This window comes from Stegostoma tigrinum, chromosome 3 (assembly GCF_030684315.1).
Source record: "Stegostoma tigrinum isolate sSteTig4 chromosome 3, sSteTig4.hap1, whole genome shotgun sequence".
NCBI lineage: Eukaryota > Metazoa > Chordata > Chondrichthyes > Orectolobiformes > Stegostomatidae > Stegostoma > Stegostoma tigrinum.
The window spans coordinates 116,444,417-116,469,793 of record NC_081356.1 but is presented as its reverse complement, the minus strand read 5'-3'; the positions used below and the strand labels follow the sequence as shown (position 1 = coordinate 116,469,793).

General features: G+C 41.4%; 1 protein-coding gene across 4 annotated transcripts in view; it reads left to right on the top strand.

Annotated features, from left to right (window-relative positions):
* Window positions 1-25,377, top strand: part of tenm3 (teneurin transmembrane protein 3) — a 3,293,451-nt gene that overhangs the window by 2,445,104 nt on the left and 822,970 nt on the right. The window contains exons 1-2 of one of the 4 annotated variants that reach the window (XM_048526869.2): window positions 9,092-9,231; window positions 9,495-9,701. The exons of 1 other annotated variant lie outside the window; for it this stretch is intronic. The gene's annotated coding sequence lies outside the window, so the exon portion shown is untranslated. Of the gene's footprint in view, window positions 1-9,091; window positions 9,232-9,302; window positions 9,387-9,494; window positions 9,702-25,377 lie in introns of those variants that run through there. 2 more of the 4 variants (XM_048526870.2, XM_048526868.2) reach the window with 2 other exon arrangements.

Below are 25,377 nucleotides of genomic sequence, written 5' to 3'. Positions count from 1 at the left end.
TATACTTGCAGAGATAATGGGAACTGCAGATGCTGGAGATTCCAAGATAATAAAATGTGAGGCTGGATGAACACAGCGGGCCAAGCAGCATCTCAGGAGCACAAAAGCTGACGTTTCGGGCCTAGACCCTTCATCAGAGAGGGGGATGGGGGGAGGGAACTGGAATAAATAGGGAGAGAGGGGGAGGCGGACCGAAGATGGAGAGTAAGAGATTACAAGAGAGTTGCAATGGGAGAGAGATTCCCTGAGGTTGGTCCGGAGGGAGGAGGGTAACTTCTTCAGGTTAGGCATCCCTGGAAGAGGCTTCACAGTGAGGTTGAAATAGTATCAGAGATAATGGGAACTGCAGATGCTGGAGATTCCAAGATAATAAAATGTGAGGCTGGATGAACACAGCGGGCCAATACTTGCTCCTAATCTTCTGCTTGTGCAGCCTTGTAAACAACACTCACAAGGGACAAATGTTGGTGGACCAAAAGCCATTGTAGGTGCATGAAGAATGGGATATTAAATAGGACTTGGTGCAAGTTAGGAAATGGACAGCAGATTTTCATGAAGCTCAAGTGATGCATGGTTAACAAATATAATAGTATCAGTGACAAAAAGATTCTATTTACATCTACTAGAGGTAATAAATAAATAAAATAATAAAACAGTTCACTGTTTACTTATTAAAAATTACAAGCGTTTTATTTATTATTTACTAACTTTTAGTTGCATGTGGTAAAAAGATGAATATTATCCTTTGAATAACACATACATTCCAGCTTATATGCTGTCCTTTTCTGTTCATTGAACAAAATCTCATGAAATCTTAACCGATCGCCCTCAGTGAGGTATACATTATACAGACAATTCTTCAGAATAAGAATTAGTAACATGATCATTGAAACAAGTGTATTTAATGGTCAGCCATGGTGTACAGCTTTACTCAGGGATCTTCTGTCAGCACAGTCTAAGATCGGATTTACTTCATACAACATTTACAAAAAGAGTGATTTGCTTTTTTCCAAAAAGAAAATTAACGTTTAAGATTGGAATGTTTATAATTCAGATTGTAGGATGCCATTTCTGCATCAACTATATTGTGAAAAGTAGCTTCCTTTTACTCATGGAGGGCCAGTCAGTGCTACTGCTGTTAGGATGTGGAGCTGTGGGTAAAAAAATAACACCAGACTGTGGCATAAAATGGGTGCTATTAAATCAGCTGCTTCATCAAGGTTCTTTCACAGCACCTTCCAAACCCATAACCTCTACCACCTAAAAGTGCAAGTGGAGCCATGAGGAAGATGGTATTATCACTGGACTTATAACCTAGAGACCCAGGATAGTGTTATGGGGGCATGTGTCTGAATCCCTCCAATGCAAATGATGAAATTTGAATTCAGTAAAAATCTGCAATTAAAAGCAAATTTGATGGTGACTGTGTAGCCATTTCCGATGGTTTAAAGGGTCATCTGATTCGCTGATGTCCTTTAGGGAAGGAAATCTGCCATCCTTTACGTGGTCTCGCCTACATGTGACTCCAGACCCAAAGCAATGTAGTTGACTTCTAACTGCCTACTGGGGCAATTAGGCAATGGGCAATGAATGCTGTCCTAGCCAGCAATACCCACGTCCTGTGAACAAATGAAACAAGAGGATGCATGGCAAGACCACTACTTGCAAGTTGCCCTCGAAACAACTCACCATTGGGAATTGGAATGATATCATCATTCCTTTACTGCCCCATATGGCATATCTTTTTTGCAATAAGTGATTACATGCACAATAAGTAACATAGAAGTATACATGCTTATCTCTCTAAATATCCCTATTCCCCCCCATCCCCCCAATAAACACACACACACACACACATACACATACACACGCACACACACACGCGCGCACACACACACACACACACACACACACACACACACACACACAGAATTAAACGCATAAGGAAAGAGAAAATAAATCACTTTGGTTGATGGGTTACTCTTGAAGTCAAAAGGATAAAGTGTAGAATGTTCTAGAATCCATTGCTGTGATGTTCAGGTACATGGTTAAGTCAATAATCATGTGTGGTTATCTCTGCACACAAAGCTTGCCCAAAAACGTCTCAAAGACCTACGCAGAGAGTGACCAACTGTGTTGACTTGTTAACAAAGACAGAAGCTGTTTTGTCCAAAGAAAAGGCCTATAAACACTATAGCAATTAATTTACTTTTGCTTGGGATCAGTCATGTCAAACTAAACCAGTGGAATATACTTTTTCTCCTTGCTTCAACGTATGCACCTAATAAGTGAGCTGCCCCCTCATGTTTTACCCATCCCCTCCCTTTCCCTTATTCCAGATGAAGTTTCAGGGGAATCTGGGCCAAATGCAGGCAGATGGGATTAGTTTAGTTTGGAAAACTTGGTTGGCATGATGAATTGGACCGAAGGGTTTGTTTCTGTGCTGAATTACTATATGACTCTATATCATGTGCATCCAATGGCTACACCTCAAGCAAGGCAGCACTCCCCAAACATCAAATCAAACAGTGCAGAAAGAGGCCTTTTGGCCCATCAAGCCTGTTCTACCAGTCTACACAAGTCCCACTTTTCAGCATTAGACCCATAGCCTTGAATATGTTGTAACATTTCCAGTGCTCATCTAAGGTCTTTTCAGAGATTGCAATGTTACCCATCTCAACTACCCATCCAAGCAGTGCATTCCAACCTCCATCACCCCTTGAGTGAAATTAATCCCCTCAAAACCTCCTGCCTCTCACCTTGAAATTCTGCTCCTTTGTTATTGACTCTTCAGCTAAAGGACAACAGCTGCTTTCTATTCACCCTGTCCATGTCCCTCATAATCTTATACACCTTTGTCAGGGTCACCTCAACCTTCTCTGCTCCAAATTAAGCAAGCCAAGCTTATCGAGCCTCTCCTCATTGCTGAAGTGCTCCATCCCAGGCAACATCCTAATGAATCTCCTCTGCACCTCCTCCAGTGCATTCACATCCTTCCTTTAGTGCAGTGACCAGAACTGTACACAGTACTCTTGCTGTGGCCTACCCAAAGTATTGTATAGCTCTAATATTCCCTCCCTGCTCTCATAACCTATGCCTCAACTGATAAAGATGTGTCCTGCATGCCTTGTTAGCTGCCTTATTAACCTATCTAACCACCTTCAGGGATCAGTGGATAAACACCCCAAGATCCCTCTGTTCCTCCCACCTTCCTCTGAGTACTGTCCTACAGTGTCATATTGCTTAATGTTGTCAAATCTGACATGGGGCTTAAACTCACAAATTTTTTAACATATGGTGCTGTCATGAACAAATATCAGCAGACGACGCATTTCAAGAGAACAGTTTTTATTTATTTTCCACAATTTATAACTGATTTTCTACCACTGCCTCATTGACTTTTCCACTGCTGACTGATATTGCAAGGGTGCATAATAAGTGAGGAACGTATTCCCTTGCAATTGTCAAAAAGCATGCTGACATTCATTAGCTAGACCTGCACAAGAGCAGTGAGTCAGTGTTTTCAAATTAGGAGATCAGGAGAGAAGAGAATGTCAGATAGTAAAACAAAGTCAGCTTTTACTGTAAGATCCAAGATTTCATCCCAACTTCATCTATAACTCAGGGATTGGGGTTTAAATGTAATTATATTGTTTTGTTATACATTTGAAACTGTGCACAAAAGGAATCACTTTGGATAGTTTCAGTAGCAATTTGCTGTAGTGTGAATCTCCCAGGATGATAGTTTTCTGAGACAGCTTTCAGCGAAAGCATGACATGTTGGCTGGCAAAGATGGCCATGGGTTGGAATCGCTTTTGTCTTCCCCCAGATCTCAGAGATATATTGTTTGCATCAAAAGTTTTCTCTGTAACAAATTAAGCTCCTGTTGATTATATCTGCCACAGTCCACAGGGTGCATGTGCACTTTGGCATCAGGTCAGTATGAAGGGTTTATACTCTTATTAAGTTTGTGCCTGCATAAAATCTGCATTCTGTTGACTCCAGTAAACGTTTGTCAATGCAAGTTTGGATGAATTTTTAAAAAGCAAGACCACGTATTCAGAACCACTTAAACGAAATGTCCTTGAGTCGACCTCCTAGCTAACAAGAGTTAGAGTAATTTGTTGAAGTGCTTCATGAATCTAGCCGTAAATATTTGCATAAGCTTCTACAAAAGAAATGTAATTGGTAAATGTAAGGTCACCATAGTCTTACCAGACCACGGGGCTGGTCTCCCATCAAAAACAGACGACTGATGGTGGTCTCCACCCCTGGAGACATTGAAAAGGAGGGTCCTTTGTGGTATCCACAGCCATCACTTCACATTGTAAGCCATCCAGCCAACTGCCTTAACTGTCCCCATATACCTAATTGAGGGCAATTTTGATCATTATGATTATTCAGTTAGCACGGCAGTAACAATATTAAAGGAACAATATTCAATGCAGCAGGGAAAAATGGTGCAAATCCATTGATCTTCAGGGCACAATTCTACACAGGCTTCAGGTAGTATTTCTTTGCACAGGGCAAGTCCACAGCTGGAATGTGTTGCTCTAAAACTGGTAGCAGCCAAGATGTCGAACACAGTTTTGAAGCAGCTCAGTGCCGTCATGGACATATGTTTGGATAGAAATTCTTGAAGATTGAGATCAAATAGGTCAAAAAGTTTTCTTCACCTACTCTCTTAGTAATGTGCAAAACGGCTCGCGCCCAGTTTCTGGAGGATGTCAGGCAGTGCATGAAATGGATTGCCATCACTTCTCAACTCTGTTTATAATAGAAGTAATGACTTGAGTCCAAATTCCTACTGCAAAAGCTGTTATCCACTTCAGGACAGAGAAATTGGTGTTTTTCACTCAGCTCATTTTCTCAATAATCTTAATGATTGACTGTCCCAGTGGAGTCGAACATATATCCATTTCAGAAGAGTAGGCTCATAATAGTGACAGCCTTCGCAGACTGAAACTGATTGTGTGTCCTTTCTCTCTTGGATGAGTATTTACTCTTCCAGGAGAAAGAAAAATATTATGGAAATTAAAGTAGAACAGACTGAAACTGACTTAACCTACCTATACCCTTACCATTGGCCATCAATGATATCGCATGTCAGGCTTTAAATCTTAAATGTCCCATAGTTGCAGTTGGGGGACTTTGACAGTTATTAGACGGCTCCCCACTCCAACCTTTACATGGCTAAATCTAGCTTTCATATTCTGAGAGCAAGATTGTAAACTGCTAATTTCATGGGTTGATAAGTAGAAGCATAAGTGAACATAGTTCAGGTGTCTATCTGCCACAATCTAGGCTATAGGAATGCTACAAGTAAAAGTATTTTAATAATATTCCCACACTTGTGTGTTCTACTTGCAAGTTAGTTCCTCTAAAATGCATCCCTACGTCAGGAAGCTACTCAAAATGAAGTTATTTGTACAAGTAATAGTGATTGTCCAAGATTTATGTTGGGCTAATTATACTGAGTTCCTGTATTTACTTTAAATTGGATTTAACCTTTTAAATACACGCAACTAGCTTACACACCAAAGTCTTTGCCGGTCCCTACTCTGATACTGGTTTGCAAATGAAACCAGAGCTATTGGGCCCAAGACCTTATTATAGCCTTGGTCCAAACAAAGACCTGAAAAGAACTAAATTCTAAAGGAGAGATTTGAGTGACTGCCATTGATTTCAAGGCACAAAAGCAAATTCAAAGTCAATGGGAATCAGGGAAAAATTATCCCCTCGTTGCCATCATACCAAGCACAAAGGAAGGTTGTGGTGGTTATTGGCAGTAAATCAAAATAATATAGCAGGCCTACCTTCAGCTCCTTCATCAAAGACATGCCCTTCATTATAACATCAGAGATTGGGATGATCGCTGACGGTGGCACAATGTTCAGCACCGTTCACTGATGCTGAAATAGTCCATGGTCACATTTGACATGACCTGTACAACATCCAGGCTTGGGTTGATAAGCGGGAAGTAACTTTGGCACTACACAATGCCATCTTCAAAACAATGAATCCAAACACTTTCCCTTAGCATTCAATGGCCATACCGTCACTGAATACCTTGCTATCAATAACTCAGTGACTTGCATTGGCTACAAACTGAACTGGACTAGCCATATAAATGCTGTGGCTACAAGAGCACATCAGAGGCTTAGAATTCTGCTGAAAGCAACTCACCTCCCAATACCTGTTTACAATCAACAAACCCCTTTATGTTACTCACCGTCCTACATCGCCATTCTTCTACTGTCAGTGAGTCAAAAAACTTTCCTTTTCAAGCAGTACAATGGTTGCACCCACTTTAGCTGCTCACGAAGATGGCTTACCACCAGTTTCTCAACAGCAATTCGGGGACAAATTTCTGGTTTTGCCAGAAACAGTCATATTGCATCAATAAACAAAACAAAATGCTGCAGCCTACCTCCCCATTCAACTTGGTGTGTTAGTTTAGAGCTTTCCTTGACAGAATGTGAAATCCCTTTGAGACTCTCCCCATGAATACTCATGAAAATTATGATTCACAGAGAATCCTAGGCATTTTCCTTTAACTCAGTTTAGTGAGACTCTGAGTGAGCCTCGTGGACTGTTGAGACTTGGTGGCCTGCTCTCCTAAGTTCAACTTGGCAAAAATGGCCAGCCCCAGCAAAATGACATGCCATTTGCTGCAGGGGCTTTTTTTTGCCTCTTTGCAGGACCTCACCGTGACCTGAAAATTCAGCGCCATGCTGGACGTTGAGTAAAAGAGTCAGAAGTGAGGGGGGAGAAAAGTAACAATGGTCTGTAGGTCTGACATCTGTCCATCAGCTGCACAACTGAATTAATGATTGAAACAGGGAAAGGACAGCAATGAGGGAACAAAATAATGGTGTAAAGGAGAGGGCATATTTTTATTGCTACGTCATATAATCCTGCTCCCTACACACAAAATAGTTATAATTATACCCTGCATATAAATTGTACAGGCTATTTGTGAAAGGATCAAGAGGGAAAAGGGGGGACAAATTTAAAGTAATTGGCAAAAGAAGCAAAAGCTCCTTCATAGTGAGAATGACCCTGAGAATGTGGCGAAGGTAGGTTCGGTTGATGCATTCAAAAGGTAGGCAGATTTATTTGAAAAGAACAACATGTATGGTTACAGAGGCAAGACAGGAGAATGGTACATGGTAAATTGCTCTTTTGCAGAGCTGATTCAGACATGATGGGCTGAATAACAATTCTGCAATTCTTAGCTATTTATATATGACCATATTATTCTCTGTATTTTAGATTATAACAAATCATGGACTATGATTAATAAAAGGTAAGTACTGTGGAAACCAGAAATCTGAAACAAAAACAGGAATTGCAGGAAATACTCAGCAGATTAGCAGCATCTGTGGAGAGAGAAACACAGTTAATTTTTTGAGTCAGGTATGACTCTTCAGAATTACAGAACATCATCTATGATGGTTTAGCGATGTTACAAAGCAGAGATGGCCTCCCAAGAGGGACTTGATTGCCATACTATAAGTTTGTCATAAAAAACCCCAAAGAACTGCTGGTGTTGGAAATCTGAAACAAAATCAGAAATTTCTGGAGAAACTCAGTAGGTCTGGCAGCATCTATGGAGACAACACCAAATTACAATTTTGCATCCAGTGACTGTGTTCTGAAGAAGGGTCACTGAACTCAAAACCTTAATTGAACTGAGTTTCTCCAACAATTTGGTTTTTGTGTTGAATGTTAATGATGTGCTGTGGGACTGGGATCTTACTCAGGCCAGCCAAATAATACGGGCGAATTGCCTTCTCTAAATTGCATGAACAAAACATTTCAGTTTACATGTTAATCCAGAAGCTTTCCTTGGCTTTTCTGTGTTCTGGCTCCAGCCGGGTCAAATTTCTTGAAGTCAAGGCTAGAGGGTTTGAGGTGCAAGGAGAGCTTGGATAGGCTGGGACTATTTTCCCTGGAGTGTCAGAGGCTGAAAGGTGACCTTATAGAAGTCTATAAAATCATGAGGAGCACAGATAAGTGAATAGCCACTGTCTTTCCCCCATGGAGGGGAGTCCAAAACTAGAGGGCACCGGTTTAAGGTGAGAGCTAAATGATTTAAAATCAACCTGACAGGCAAGTTTTTCACACAAAGAATGGAACCAGCTGCCAGAGGAAGTCGTTGATGTGGGCAGAGTTAAAACATTTAAAAGACATTTGGACTGGTACATGGATCGGAAAGATTTAGATGGATATGGGTCAATTTAAGGCAAATGGGACCAGTACAGTTTCGGGGACCAGGGCAGCATGGACGGGTTGGGCCGAAGGGTCTGTTTCGGCGCTGTACGACTTTATGAAATGAACTTTACAGCTCACCGTGGGAGGTTTGAAAGTTCCATCACCCAACAAGCGGTGTGCCTACCCCAACATGCAGGTTCCACAGACCAACAGGGACAAGTCCTTCCTGCGCAAGTAGCTGTGGGTTTCAGCCCCAGCGTCGAGGGAACTAGGGTGCGGGAGGCTGAGGAAAATCACTCAGCCATTTCTTCGCGAAGTCGTAAACGTGCACCTCGCAACTTTCACCAGTTGAACTTGAGAAAGCGGCCAGTGTTTTGCAGCGCGGAATCTGTGGCGGCGTGAACAGACTGTGAATGGGGAGGTTTTCCCCGCAGTCCCCAAAGCCAAAAGAAAACCCAATCTGAGAGCAATAAATAGCAGGCTGTAACCTTTATTGGGTACCATGGGGGCTGGCACACGGAGGTTAACCAGACCTGGGCGCTGCAAAGCATTGAACTGCCAGAAATACACACACACACACACACACATAGATATTCGGTGTTGTTTGTAATTAGATGCATCCTATCGCACTGCAGCTTCAGAAAACAAGTAGAAAGCCATTATTCACCAGCAAGTTTATTTATGGCTGACCCCTTAAATCACTGCATCGTAGAGGCACTGATTGGACGCAGCATGAGAGGACGGGCGCTCTGTTTCAGCTCCGGCAGGGAGAGGAGGAGGAGGAGGGGGGTGGGGGCATGTGTGCGTGTGGAACCTCGTAGCCTGCTCTCTCAGTCAAACCGACAGCGCTGAGACCCAGAGAGGAAGAGAGAGCCGCCTTCAGCATCCAGCACCCGCCCCCACTCCCTCCCCGCCCCCCGTGCAGGGCTTGTTCAGGGCACAGAGGGCACCGCTGGCAATGAGGGGCATTGTGTCCAGGCTCCTGGGGAAGTACTCCCTCCCCAGCTGCTAAGGTAAGGTCAGTGTGGTGGCGCCCAGGCCATGTGTACGCTTGTCAGTGAGACAAGGCAAGGATCAGCCGGTGCTCGGAGCCCGGCTCCGTGCAGACAGCACCAGCCCTGCTCTCTCTTTCTGTCCTTCTGCCTCTGTCTGCATCGGCCGTGAGTATGTGAGTGTGCACCCTTCGCGCTGCAGTCAGGGATCTGCGAAGTTTAATTTTCTGTGACACGCATTGTTTCTGTTTCTGAAAGTAAGCGTTTGCAAATCTTGCTCACAGGCGTACTTTGCATACGGTGCCTCTGAGACAAGTCTGGAGTGTGCTCGCTCGCTGAATGGGAGCTGCAAGTTGGGAGACTTTTCACCGTTTCGCAAACTTTTCCGTGTGTGTTTGTGACCTCCCTCTCCTGTGTCTCTTTGTGTGGGATTGACGTCCCCGAACCGTGTGAGGGGAGATTCTCACCAACAAACCTATGCAGGCTGGCATGTGAGTTTACATTTGAAAATCAAAACGGCCTCTTCTTAAAAAAACATTTTTTTTTCTTCCCGCACCCTCCAACCTCGCAGGCGATACGGGGTGTAGTGTAATTTCTACATCAGCTGCCTCTCTATCTAGTTGTCTCGGGAATGTCTCACATGTTCTGTGCTATCAACCTGATTCCTCCTCTTGTGTGTGTGTGTGTGAGAGAGAGAGAGATTCAGAAACTAGCTGTTAGTTTTACCCAGTAAGGCAGGGACGCGCAAAGGGCCGTTTGTCCTAATTGGATTCTTTAAGGGAAACAATTGAATTATTTTTGAACGGTGTCGTGGTCACTGGGTTGGGAGGTGGGTGGCAGTGTACACATGTGATGCTTCTATTTCCTTTTTACCAGCCCCTTGAAACTATGGGAAACGACAATAACAAAACGACCACAGTAACTCCCCTCCTCACCCTGTTACTGGTTCATTCTCTGAAGAGTTGTTTGTGCATATGCTTATATATTTGTTTTTACAAAAGGGGAAACTACCCCTGGTTTATGGGAGTTGCAGCTCCCGGGCACATGTTCAGGTGAAGTTTGCAAATACAATTCAGTACCTGGGCAGATTCGGAACTGTTGCGTCCGGCCCCTTTCGATCGCGGTTCCCGTCGCTCACTGTGTAGGAGAATCGGGGCTCCAGCAGCAGTTTGTTTCCACACACACAGGGAAATAATGTGCTTCCACAAGCACAGGGGTTAGGGCAGCTCACCAGAGAGAGGGACAGCAGGCCCCATGCACAGCAGAACACCACCCCACCCCCCGCCAACTCCCCCATCCCCTCTGTCTCTCTGCCTGTGGAAAATTGGCTCAGCCACATTGTTGGGTTTGTTGGGAATGCATTGCTAACAACGGCCGGCATTGGTTCTGATGGGAATGTGACGGCGGGATAGACAGTCTCACGTTTAGCGCCGTGCCCCGTCCATGTCAGTCAGTGGACCCCTGACTGCTTTGCTTCAGGTGGGAGACACAATGCCATCCCCTCCTCAGAGAGCCTCGGCTCCCTTCTCCATTCCTCAGCGTCTGACAAACCCTTTGAAATCTCGGGGATTCTTTTTGTTTCGTTTCCTTTACCGTCTCTCGCTTATTCTACGCGAAGGCTGCATTTTTAATTCGAATTCCTTGAGTTAAACGTGCTCATTTCCCCTCCAGGACTCCAAGCTTACTCACCAAGTACATATTCCACTGTTGGAATGTAATCACCAGCTTCCCAACTCATCCTTACTTTCTCAGGCAGGCACAACAACTCACGAGTAATATACGAGTTTCAGCGTAAGGCAGAAATTCAGTCCCAACACTCAAATCGTGCTTTTAACACGTCCGTATTTGAGCAGGGCCCTGGGTTCGCTGGGCAAGGTGCAAACTTTTCTTCCTCACGCATCGCTGAAATAGTCGTCCGACAGGTCAGTGAAATGAGCCAGATTTCCAGAGGGTGTGATGGGAGACAGAGAGGTGGGTTGGCTGAAGGGTTAGCTCTGAGCTGGGGGCTTCAAAACTTTGGGCAAGCGAAGAGACTTGTGACTTTCTTGTTATCGACAGGGATGGGGCGGGGGGTGGGGGGGAATGCTGGGGCGAGATTTCCTGAAAACTGGGCCAGGCTTGCCGAAACTGATCAACAATAACAGGTAGCTTGCAATCCAGAGAATTGATTTCATTTACCGCCCTTTATAGCAGCTTTCAACCCTGCAACAAGCTGCCACCTCGTTTCTTTTGACTGAAAAGGACCCCCCGCCCCAGGCTGGTTGACATAATGCTGGTCATTTTTAAAACGCCTCGATAAGATTCCAACCGTAAACAAAAATAAAGCAATACAAAGAGCAAAACAAAGTGAAAGTTCGGAAGTTTGGAATCCAGAGACGTGTTACTGGATAAAAAGGGATAAATGCTGAGATGGAGGACACTATAGACGCAGGGTGCCAGACAGCATCTAGGAACAAATTACATGGGATGGAATTTTGTGTTTTTAAAGTCATCGCAAGCTATCTTTCGCTGGGTGAGGGGAATGGTTTTAAAAAGCGGTGAAAGCTCTGAATACAGATTCCTTGTTTAAAAAGCCTCAAAGCACCTTGATATTTTAAACGAGATAAGGTGTGGTGATGTCATGAAGTACAGTTAATGGGCATCTAAATCTCTTAATTAATTTAGGCAAAAGAAAGTAAGCTGGGAAAAGAGCACCTTTTCGTTTCAGGTTCTAGTCTACTTTGGAAAAAAAAGTCTGAAGGATTTTGTCGTTTTCCAAGTGTTTTGATGTGTAAATATTGTGCACTGCAGACTTTCTGATGGCGAGTTTCTATTGTTCTAGGTTTTGGTGCTTTTTGTAGTCATATCCTGGTGGTAATAAATTTAAGTGTAATCTGAGTTTTCTGTTTTTATTCAAAATCAGGATAAAGTTGCAGTTTCTGAAGTACATTTGACAATGTTGCTGCTTGAGATGAATTGGGGCAATGCAGCAAGAAACAGCTCACCTCACACTGCGCCAGACAACTCTGTCAACACCAGACTGCAGGGGAAGTGTGAGATGCAAAGTTTTGTCTGTGATAAAGTTGACGTTGTTGTTATGTCCAAAAAAGAATTTACAGAGATGTTTAGGGTATTTTAAATGTTTGCTCACATTGCAGACTATGAACAGTTGTAAATTGATTAGACCTATATTACATGAGCATAATAATTCAGGAATTAATTTTAAGATGAAAGTGTTCTTATGCAATCCATAAGGACAGATTTTCTGTCACATTCACTGGTGTGGGATGGTGATGAGTCATTTTGGGTGAAAATTACCCTTTTAGCATGAGCGGGTAAGGCAAAATTCAGAAGGCATTGAGTAAAGATTTAGATGTGATAGTCTGAAGTCATAAGAACAGACAGCAAGAGTAAGTCAATCATTCCACAAAACTCTATACATCTTCCAATTGCATATCTTGACAACGAGCTACCCTGCAGAGAAGGTAGGAGGGAGAGGGGCACCTCTGTAAGTGTTAGTTTCTATCATAGTATCACAGTTTCGCTGGTGAATGAAGCCAGAAGTGTCGAGTTACTAATGTTTGCTGGCAGCCTGAGAGCTGATGGGGTCCGAATTTTACTAATTCTTGAGGATGCTGAATTGTGGGTAATGGTGAGTAGTGAGCCAAGATTGTCTCCTGACTAAAATATAGACAAAGTGAAGGGCAGGAGAGCCAATCTGTTTGTCATCAATTACCCTATTGACTGTGCTGCTGTTGCTGTCTATTGTTTTTCATGGAATATGGTGATCTGCCAACGTTTCTTTTGTACTGTGTACATGAATGCGAGGAGAATGAAAATAAATTTTTCTGTGTTGCATGAAATCTTTGGCAAAAATAATTGGATGTACAATTTTCTTTTTATTGTATAAATGGGGTGAGATATAGAAGTATGCATTGCAGCTGAGGTAAGTTACTTTGATTTAAGCATTATACGAATCATACATTTTTACTTAGTAGATTTTGACACCACAACATTATTTAGCAGGGACATGTTATGTTAAATGATACGCTTCCAAGCAGTACAGATCTTGAAGATCATTGGGTTTCGTATTTTTTTCAATTCCAAGTACAATGATTGCAACAAGCGTAAGTGTGGAATACTTCATTAAGTTTCAATTGGCCAAACTACGGTGGGAGAGAAATTCTTCAAAAAAAGTCTTGTTCCTGTTGGCTAGTCAGTGAGCTGTTTCTGTTTGTGGGCAGTGGGCAAAGGCAGGAGCGGGCTCTGCTGTGTTGCCCCTTATTACCTATTAATTTGTCAGCACTCACTGTCCACTCTCAACCACAGTTACTTAGCAAAAGTGCAAGCAGCATGCTGCATCTGTGGATCCATATGTTAACAGAAGTAGTGATTGACAATAAGATTTCTATCAACGTACATGTAAAATCTAAATTTCAGGCATATGATAACAAATGGGTAAAATATAAAACAAAGCTTTCCTTACTGGTCTATGAAAACTATAATGTATACCCCAAATAAAATGCAGACAACAATAAAGACACAGCATGAGACAAAGTATGGTGATATTTTGGAAGGAATTTTCATGCTAACCCAATAGATGAAACATTAACAGTAAATTTTTGAGTTAATTTCTGACTTGAAGAAGGAATAAAACTGGATGAATAAAATTGGTCAGTTTTTCAGTGTGAAATTTTGGTATAGATAATAAAATGTGAGGCTGGATGAACACAGCAGGCCAAGCAGCATCTCAGGAGCACAATAAAATGCAGACAACAATAAAGACACAGCATGAGACAAAGTATGGTGATATTTTGGAAGGAATTTTCATGCTAACCCAATAGATGAAACATTAACAGTAAATTTTTGAGTTAAGTTCTGACTTGAAGAAGGAATAAAACTGGATGAATAAAATTGGTCAGTTTTTCAGTGTGAAATTTTGGTATAGATAATAAAATGTGAGGCTGGATGAACACAGCAGGCCAACACATTTTGGTATGTGGCTTTTCAGGTAGACTAGTAATTGATCCATGCACAAAGGAGTACTGCAGCTGTAAAGTCTCTCTCCATTGCACAGTGAATCAAGAGAATAGAGATTTCAATTAAAAGGTGAAGGGTTTGCCCATCATTACTGACATAATACACAGTAAGATTGTGCACTGGCTTCTTACCTCTTGGAGTAATGAAATTTCTTTGCATCTCACAATGCCTTCAAATCACTTTATACTTTTTTATTGCAACATGAAAATAAGTGTTACTGTTACACCGAGGGAAAATGCTTTAACAGTTCTTTCTTCATGATATATTGGATTCGGATAGAATGTGGAAACATCACTACATGAAAAAGAATTAACATTTATTTCAAATGTTTGTCAAAAAGAAGTGAATCATAAAAAAATGCCCCAAATGTAATGTAATTATCTAGAAGTCTTTAATTTATGACTTTTTTTTTCTGTAAACAATACCTCTAGTGAAGTTACTAGTCTTTCATTTTTCCTGTGCATGTAGCTGAAATTTACAATTTAAAATGTTTAACATGTCTGATGAGCATGAGCATTCTTTGCAAAATGTGGCTGTGTTTTACTGTGCTTTTACTATTTTGTGAGTTTTAACTGGCAGTTTACATTTCAATTTTCATAGACTAGTTGTAATACTTGGTTTGATAGTTTGCCCATTTTCTGTCATATGCCTAAAATTTAGGTTTTGTCTGTGCATTAATAGAAATCTGATTCACAAAACACCACCCCATTCTTTCATTCTCTGTTGTTTCATTCTGCATCCTTGCTTATAATGAAGATTAATGGTTTTGTGCACAGAAATGCTTTGGAGGGCCGCATTCATTGTGAATGCTGAGTGCTATACTTGTAATCAATTTCAAATGAGCTCCCCTGTTATTCGTCAGTCGCTATCCAAACCAGTGTTATTAGGCTGCATTAACCTTGTTGATGATTGATTGAAGCACTTCTGCATATTAAGGTGGCATTTATTGGGGAAGAAGGGCAGGAGATGCTGAAGAGGATTTCAATATTTTGTAGCAAGCCGCTATTGTCTTTAGCTTGTTTGTACCTAAAAGTTTTACAATTCAGCGTAAATGGGAACTAGATAAGCCCAGCACCGAGCCTTTGTGAAAGGTCTATTTTTAATCCTGAGTCGTGTCGTGATGCAAGCACATGGTTCTTGTAATAGCAGCTAATGGCACAGGAATAAATTTAGCTGTTTAAAAGGAAAGTGGCAGGGAATGGGTGGAGCGGAAGGTTAGAATACTACCCTTTCACCTCTGAGACCTGGATTCAAATCGACGCAATTGAAAGGATAAAGACCTCTTTCTGACATAAAGAAACCTTCGTAAATTTTATTTAAGTGGTTTCATTTCTGGTTCTAGTGGCTGTGAATCACTCTTGAATTTATTGCTGAGTTTAACGGTCTTAATTAAGCTGTTTTTGCTTTGGCATCATTTTAATTCCAAAGCCCCTTGATTGGCATCCGTGAATTGCTGCAACAGATACAAGACTTGATTCCAGGCCTCTTCATCCAGTTTTCTATTTGGCTGCTGCATTAAAACAGTATTGATAGAAAACACCATCAGAGGGCATAAAGGTTGGTAGGTGTGGAATGTGTATTGGAGAACATAGTCTCACGTGTTGTTGATGTCATACGATCAAGGAAGTATATGGGCAGCTTGGTTCTGTAAATGTGTGTGGTATCTTACTCAAGGGATACTTGATGTTGAAACTGAGGAAAATAGTGACAAAATGGTCTCACTTCCAAGCATTAGCTTGTTCCACCACAGTTGACACAAAACATGCTTTATCATCTGCATCAAAACCAAGTCTGTGCCTTTTTAAATCTAGTATGAAGCTAGATATGTCTGCAATTTCATTACACTAATTAGTCCTAAAGTGGAGGGCAGAAATATAATCAGTGTGTAAAACACTCATTATTTTCACAATACGTTTCAAAGCACAACTCTTACATTAAAAAGGATGACCGAAGGTCAGCTGTGTTCATGTAGATTTACCCTGAAATCCTGCGTTCCAGTAGTTGTCCTGACAGCTGCACTTTAAAGCACTTAGTTCAGTATCATGAGGGTTAATTCATGCCAGTGAATCATGTTTTACCTATTCCTTAACAAATCATTCTATGTACCAAATAAATCACTGAAGGGGACACCATGTCCAATCTGTAAAACTTGTTCCCGAATAATTCAAGCTTTTATTCCGTTATGTATTTCAAACTCTATGCTTCTGGCATACACTGCAAGCGATTGCTTTGGTGTACGCCCTGACTGCATTTATGCAGCATATATATTTTACTGAGACTGTCTTTCCTTTTATGTACTTGCCATTACTTACTTCATCTGGGATCTTTTACTGGTACAGTTTTAAGCTTTCAATTCTTAACCAGACCGACATCGAATAGCAATGAAGTGTGGAGCAAGCAGTCACTGGCCAGCAGTTAAAATGAAGGTGGACAGCCTGAATGTCTCTATTTCTATTGTAGTATTTTGCAATATTCGTTGGCATGTATTTTGTCAGCTGCTGTGAATTAATCCGTTTTATTTGATTGAGCACATTTGCAGAGAGAAAAGACATTTTTTTTCCCTCTGAAAGGAAATAAAATCTCTTTAATGTGTCTAGGAATAAAAATATTTTGTATCTAACATGAAGAACTTGCCAAGAATGTGTTATTGGTGACTGACTTGACCCTCAGCTTTCTTCCTGCTATTCGTAAAAGTTGTCAGTTTACTTGAAATAAACTGGGTAATTCAGAGAGAATAGCTGTTCTATGAGAGGGGTGCTGCTTTTCAACTTCTTTCTACTTCAGCAGTTTAATTAACTTTGCAAAGTGCTCCAGAGATGACGGAGTTTCAAAATTAATTTCTCGTACCTGGGTATTTACTTTTTGTTTCATAACCTTGTTCACATTTCAATGGTTCTACTGTTAAAAAAGTTGGAGTAAAATGAATGTCAGTAAAAGCTCTGATTTTGCTGATGTTGCGCAAGTTATGCGGGTAGATTCTAGTAATACAGTCACCAAGATTTCTATTGTAATCGTTCACTTCCTTCCTCAGGGTGAGACATCTTTGTTTCTTGTCAGTATTTCTCCCCTCAACTATCCTTAAACTGTCTTCTGCATCTTGTCTGTGACGGCAGACCCCACTTTCACAAACCTACCTCTTTAACCAACTGGTGGCCATCTGTGCTAATATATTCTAATGTGTCATGATTCCTTGGTCAGTTTTACTGTGTTAAATGCAAGTTGTACTCGTTCAACTGGCTGTAAAATGCTTTTGGATTTTGTGAAGTACTGTGCAAATGCACGTTTCTTTTAATTTTACCAGAGGATAGTTGTTTCAGATAATCTGACCACTGTCAACACGTCTACATTTTTTACTCATTCATTATTGCTGCGAGCAAACTTTTGATGAAAGCATTTGGTTTTCTTTCAGTTTGTCCTTGTGTCATTTTGTTTGCCAGTCGTTCACTTTTCCTTTTCCAGCAATTTATACAAGTAACTGCATCTCCTGTCTGAGTGTTAAAAGTGTGTGCCAATATTTGTTTCCATTTAGGGTGTGTGGGGGAACTAGCAGAGCTAAAATAGGCTTAACACAGATCAAATCTGGTCTGCACCACTGAGTTTTTCATCAGATAAACCTGCATAGCCTTTGCAGAGAACGTGATTTCTTCGATGATCGTTCCATACTGTTAAGGTTCACCTTTTTTTTCTCACACTGTCCCTATTATTCCTTAACAACATATCTCAGCATGAAAGGCTTTGGATTTGTTTGTAATATTGTCATTAAAACCAAGAAAATCTTTTTTTTCCCTCATCTGTGGGATACAGGCCAGTAGCTAAATTGGTTTGTGTCAGAACTAATCAATTTAGATATTTTTGATCAAGCTAGTCAAACATGCTACAAAACATGAACCCAAAGATAGGGATATCTTTCTGGGCCAAAGATAGGGATATTCCCACTGCACCACAAGAGCCCGCGCTTACTGCAAGCTAAAGTCAACCACATTGCTGTTGGCCAGGAGTTAATTGTACACCAGTCCGAATGAGGACAGCAGACAGCAAGATGTTAGTGAACAAGACAGATTTTTAACAATCATCAACAGCTACATTTTGCTTGCCAGTAGGCTAGCATTTTATTGAATTCAGATATCGCCACCTGCCCAGGTGTGATCTGAAACCACATCCCTCAGATCATTAGAATCCCAACAGTGTAGAAGCAGGCCATTTGGCCCATCAGGTCCACAGCAGCCCTCTGCAAGGCTATCCACTGAGACCCACCCCACTATCCTATCACCCTGCATTTCCCATGGCTAGTCCACCTAATTTACACATCCTTGGACACTGTGGATACTTTAGCATGGTCAGTCCTCCTAACCTACATATCTTTGGAACAAGGGGCAGGGGAAAACCCACACAGACACAGGGAGAATGAGCAAACTCTGCACAGTTGCCCAAAGCTGGAATTGATCCCAGGACCCTGACACTGTGAGGTGGTAATGCTAACCACTGAACCACCACTTTTTCTGTATTCATTGGCCAGGTGGTACTACAACTGCACTATCATCTCCTTCAAGATATGTTGTGACTTCTTTCTTAAACAGTTAAAGTGATTTTGCTCCAGGATTTTCTTTGCATGATGTCAAATTGCCAGTTCCCAGCTATGATAAAACTTGTTTCAAAACTAGAAACAGCTATGCAGTGGCGAAGGCTTCTATTTTTTCCTTTACGTGTGAGATTGAAAAGCAACATTTGCCTTTGTGTACAAATTCAGTGCCAGCTTCTGTGGGAAAGTCTGGTTAAAAGTAAGATCTCTTGCCATTGTAAATTTGTTATTGACTCTTGTTAATTTAACACTGAGGTGGACAGAGTTTTGCTATCTCATGGATATTGGTTTTGGGCAGGAAAGTAGATTCAAAGCCCCAGAAGAGCTGTGAAGATACTGAATGGCACAGTCAGCTTGATGAGTAGTACAATCCACACTCGCTCCCGTTCCCCATATTGTGTTTGCCCTTATGTCTTTTGAGGCATCTTTATGGTCTTACCTTTTGTTTTAGCCTGACATTTTCTGTGCTCTCTACAAACATTCTCACTGGAATGTGAACATCAATAACCTGTTCACAGTTTGAGTTTTTTCCCTGGAACCACTTGGTTGCAGACCCCAGGCTTAATTTTACAGCCTCACACTGGGCCTGTTATTGGGAAGGAGGAGGGGCATGGTGTGTGGTGGTTATGTGAAATCAACTGGGTTCCCAGTCCACTACTTCTTATTCACCTCAAACCGATCGCGATAATATACTAAAATTGGCAGCCTGCCAATCACATTTAATTAAAGAACGAGTGTTATTCCACCCCCTTCATAAAATAGTTGGCATTGTTGGCAGTTCAGAATGGATAAGTCACTTTTTCTAAAACCTTTGAAACGGTAGGAAGAAAGTAGTCGGGTCCTATTCTTAAGGGGATGCTCTTTTTGCATCAGGGGAAACCACTGCACTGCCCCACCCCTCAGCTCTCCAACTCTCATCCTCCTCCCAACTCGCACCCTTCTTCCCTGGGGAGCTGCATCGGAGGGGGAGGTGAGGGCCACTACCCATTGTTCCAGATGCTCTTTGTTGCAAATCCATTGGGCCTTCCTCATGGAACTGGCTGTGGACCCAGCAGTACCACACCCAAAACTTTTGGCAGTGTCAGGCTCTGCTGGAGCTACCAGCCTATCAGATTGACCCACAGTCCCACAGGGTGGAATCTCACCCCTCTTTGAGGCAGAAGTCCCAGCCTCCTTCACTCTTACTTCCCTGCAGCTCATAGCTGTGGGTCCAGTGACTAATTGGCCCATTGGCAGTTTGCTGACATGGTCCCTTTTGGAACGGTGGTGGGTGAGCAATTGGACGCTACAACCTTAATCCAAAAAAAAAGAGCTGAGCTCCTGAGAATGATTGCTGTTGACATCAAGGCAGCATTTGACTAAGTGTCGCATCAAGGAGGCCTAATAAATTGAAGGCACTAGGAATTGGCCAAAACCCGTCTGTGGGATGGAGCCATGCCCAGCACAGAAGACTAGTTCCGTGGTTGTTGGAAGTCAGCTATCTCAGCTTTAGGATATCACTAGCGGGGTTCCTCAGGGCAATAAGTCCACATATTATTATAGCCACTTCACAGGATCTCAGACATGTTGTTGCAGCAGAGGAGGCTGTTCAGCTTGTTGGTCTCTGTCAACTCTCCAAACAAGGGTAAGACTTTTACAATTAATGTTAGGGCCTTGGGTAATGTTGTGGGACAGAGGGATCTGGAGGTTCGGGCACACAGTTCACTTTACATATAGGCAGGGTGGTTAAAAAAGCGTTAAGCATGCTTGCCTTCCTTGCTCAGTCCTTTGAGTCAAGGAGTTGGGATGCCATGTTGAGGATGTACAGGAAGTACATTGGTGAGACCACTTCTGGAAAACTGTGTCCAGTTCTGGTCACCCAATTATAGGAAGGATATTATTAAGCTGGAAAGGATTCAGAAGAGATTTACCAGGATGTTGCTATGTATGGAAGGTGTGAGTTATAAGGAAAGCTGGATAGGGGGTGCTTTTTCCAGTGGAGTGCAGGAGGTTGGGAGGTGACCTTATGAAAATTTATAAAATAATGAGGGGTATAGAAAGGGTTAATCGTAGTTGTCTTTTCCCTGGGATGGTTGATTTCAAGACTAAGGTGAGAGGAGAAAGGTATAAAAAAGACATGAGGGGTAATTTTTTCTACATAGAGGCTGGTTCACATGTGGAATGAGCTTTCTGAGGAAATGATGGATGTAGGTGTAATTACAATATGTAAAAGACATTTGGATGGGCACATGAATAGGAAAGGTTTGGAGGGATATGGGCCAGGAGCAGGCAGGTGGGACTAGTTTAGTTTGGCATTACTTTCATCATGGACTGGTTGACCAAAGGGTCTGTTTCCATGCTGTATGATTCCATTACTCTAAAAACCCAGAATACAGGACGCTCTTCTGCACGGAAGTATTTATGTAAGCATCCAGCATCATTCATGTGCTGTAAAGTGAGAAAACTCACAATAATCAGAAAACATTTTCATACTTTTCTTTTTATTGTAGTATTTTATAAGCAAATGCAATAAATATGTAAACGCCATCCAGAAGTGATTTCTGAGTATACAAATCCAATCACGTTGTCCATTATTTTTGATTTAGTAATCAGAAAAGCAATTCGCCATATTGGCTCATGGCAGACAAGTTGGTGAACAGTGATATACACAAACAATATTTTCAGTTGTTATCTTTCCATGAATGACTGGCTCATTGAAAATATATCCAGCATCAAGGACTCAGTAGAGGAGAGTGTCAAGACTAAAGTATTTGATTCAGTCTATTCTTGGCAATTTCACCGCTGAGTGGCCTGTCCATTTCATTGTTTTTGACAGCAGCACCTTTTAAAAAATCAACATCATTTTAAAAGAATTTGCAGTGCTACATCTGACATCGTGAAATTAGGGTGAAGCTGTAATGCTGGAACTTTCCAGCAGTTCAGTGGCATATTTGACTGATTTGTGTGAAGCTTGAGCCATACAGAGCAGGATGACCACAGTTTTACACACTGCCTAAAGTAGAATCTTTATCACAAAGTGTCAAATTTGTCTGTTCCCTATGGTATTAGTTGACTGCTACTGCAAGTAAGTCTTAATAGGATCAAGCTCTGTTTTGATTCTCATATTTTAAACATCCCTATCTACCTTCAGTCCATCATGGTGACTGTGCCTTCAGTTCCACTAACCCTCGCCTCTCATACTGCCTGCCTAAACCTGTTGGGCTTTCTACCTCTCTCCTCTCCCACAAGACATGGTGTAATTACAACACAGGGCGAAATGCATTCTCAACAGTGAAAACAGCAGAGATAAGTGACTGCACAGCCATTGGATTAGACGGAAGCTCTGCAGTCTTTCCACATTGTGTTAAAAATTATGATGGACAACCGAACGATTAGTAAGAGAAGGACACCACTCAAAAAATCCCTAATCCGATCCGGAGCTGAATTGATTGGGTCCGGAAATGATTGGGTCTGACGTCCCCATTATCTTAGGTACTAGTTTCCATCTAAATTAGTCTGTGCCACCCGATGTCAAGAAACATGTTACTATACTAGAAATTGCCCAAATCCCATGCAGCCCCTGAAGACACCCCAGCCGCAGTGCTGAGAACTTGCACTGTTGAACCAGTCAAGCTGTTCTAGTAATGATTCCAAAGTGATAGAAGGTATCATTGACAGTGCTGTCAAGTGAGAGACAGCTCACTGATGCTCAGTATCACTTCTGCCAGGACTCTTCAGCTAAAGACCTTATTACAGTCTTCATTCAAAAATGGAAAAGACAGATGAATTTAAGGAAAAGGTTAGAGTTACTACCCTTGACATAAAAACAGCTTTTTTTTAACTGAATGTGGCATCAAGGAGCTATAGCAAAATTCAAGTTGGGGGAGAACTTTCCAGAGGCTTAAATCATACCTAGCACAAGCAAAAATGGCTGTGGTTGTTGGAGGTCAGGCTCTGGGCTCAAGAACATCTTTGTTCCAGTAGCCCAGGTCAACGTTGTCGGCACAACCATCTTCAGGGAATTTACCAATGATGTTCACTCCATCATAAGGTCAGAATGGGAATGTTCACTGATAATTGCAGTTTTCAGAGCCATTTACAACTATTTTGATGCTGCATGCAGGCTTGGATGGTTTCAATAAGACATGCATAACATCCAGACTCAAAGTGATAAGTGACTTGCCACGTAAATGTCAGACAATGGCTGTCTTCAACTAGAGAGCATTAACCATCTACCAATGACATTCAGTAGCATTACTATTGCTATATCCAGCTTTATCAGCATTTTGCGGTTATGACAGATCAGAAGCTCAGTTGAACCAGCCATATAAATATTGTGGTTACAGTGACAGGTCAGCAGCTTGAAACTCTCAAGAGTGCCTCAAAGAAACATAGGAAAAGAATTAGGCCCCTCAGCCCATTGAGCTTGCCGTGTTACTTGAGTTAACAGATGATTATCTCCTCAATGCTACTTTCCCACATTACCTCCAAAGCTCTTGAAGTCATTTGTCTCCAAAAGACTAGTGATTTCTATCTTAAACATGCCCAATGATTGAGCTTTTACAGCTTTCTGGGTTAGAGAGATCTAAAGATTCTCCACCCCACCCCCCCGCCCCATGAAGAACTTGCTCATCATTCCCAGTCTTAAATGATCTGCCCTCCTTATCATCCTGCTGCTTCTCTTCATACTCTCACACCCCAAACCTGTCTGTGACTGACAAGTCGAAAGTCAGTGGTGTGATAAAATTCTTTCCATTTGCCTGGATTCCTGCAGCTCCAACAACACTGAAGATGTTTAATGGCATAAAGACAAAACAACCTGCTGAATGAAAACCTCATCTACCAGTGATAGTGGCAGCAGTGTGTACAATTGACATGATGCACTGCAGAAAGTCACCAAGGCTTCTACACCTCATAAACAAATAGGAAAAAAAATTGTTTCACTGAGACAATACCTTGAAGGAACCCATATAAAGAAATACAGTTGAAGAAAGGTTAAAAGGGCCATCGAGTTACCTTCCTGTCAGTCAGACGTTAAGGAATTTTAATAGTTTAATTTTTATAAAAGAAAAAGACAATGACAGTTGATGACAATTCACATCGTAGCATGTACACACTTGTATTTTTTTCACAACAACGAGTATCTCTGAAAGAAAAACGTACGATCATCAAAACTGCAAAACAGCATTTCTTTCTCAAACAATCAGAAAAAAAACAACATAATGCAGAATTTAATAAGATGAGCTCATACTGATAAGCCTAGGCCACAATTAATCAGAATTTATATCCCCAAGGATCATGTTCTAATGTTAAAATGCAGACTTGTGACAAACAAAGACATATCCACCACAGCCCTCACAAACTTAGCCTCGCTATAATCAGTGAGGCCCATAACCTGTGTAAAATTTGACAGATGAAAACTCTAAAATACTAGAAATAGAAATCAGAATTAGATATTTAGAAGTTCTGAAATTTTAAAAATTTAAAAATTACAATCAAAAAGTGTTGATCTTCGTAAAAATTAACAGTGGGCAAAACCAAACATGGCAATATCTTAATTACAATTACCATCCTGTAACATTAGAATTGTCTATGCAGCCTCAGCATGTACAGACATTGAGAACAGATGTAACCTTCTCAGACTCACATAATGTGCTTAGGCATCTTTCATGTCAAGGTAAAGGTTTAATTACTGAGACACAAGCAAAATAGTTATCATTCTGTTACTGTGACAGCGTCATTTTGTTAACTCTTAGTCTTCACTTTTCAAAGTAAGACAAATGCCACTTTAATTAGTGATGGACACCCTACTTAAAATGTTTATCTGTAACAATAATTAAAACTTAAACTGGATTTTCTGCGAGTGACAAAATTGTATTTTGTCTATTTTTCCTATAACCTAGGTAACATTGTAATTGACTGACTTCAAATGCATGTTCAGTTCTTTAACAAGTGTCTGTATATTTGAGAATACATATAGTCTTTCAGTTCATTCTTAACTTTGTATATGCTTCAGTATATCTATTGTCTTACACAGGCTTTGTTTTGCTAACTTCAGGCCCAATCATACATACTTTTTGTTGGGGAAGATGTAGCTTACTGTGGAGTAGTTCTTGAATGCTAACAATATTTGTTTTTTTTTAATGCTTTCTGGAGTACAGTAATATTCACACTAGCTCTGTTCCTTTTGTGGAGAGACAGGTCAGTGTTTTTAAACCTATTGTTACCTTCTTAAGTGGGATTAAAGATGGGAATTGCTTGCCTAGCCAACAATTCCCGCGTTTCTTGAATGATTTAAAAACAGTTTGGATCTTTGGAATCCTAAAGCTGAAAATAATCATCTGAAATATGCATAGAAACTACTGGAGTAATTCCATGGGTTTGGCAGCATCTGTGGAGAGAGAGAACAGGGTTAATGTTTCGAGTCTGATGTGCCAGAACTGAAAGGACTGGAAAATTGTGGTTTTTTTGCTGTTGACAGAGGGGTAGGAGGAGTGAGTGGAACAGATGGTGAGGGTGCCCAGAGCAAAAGAGAAAAGGAGTGGTGGTAAAGGAGAAATGGAGATGCATAATAGGTGGAAATGATAGGT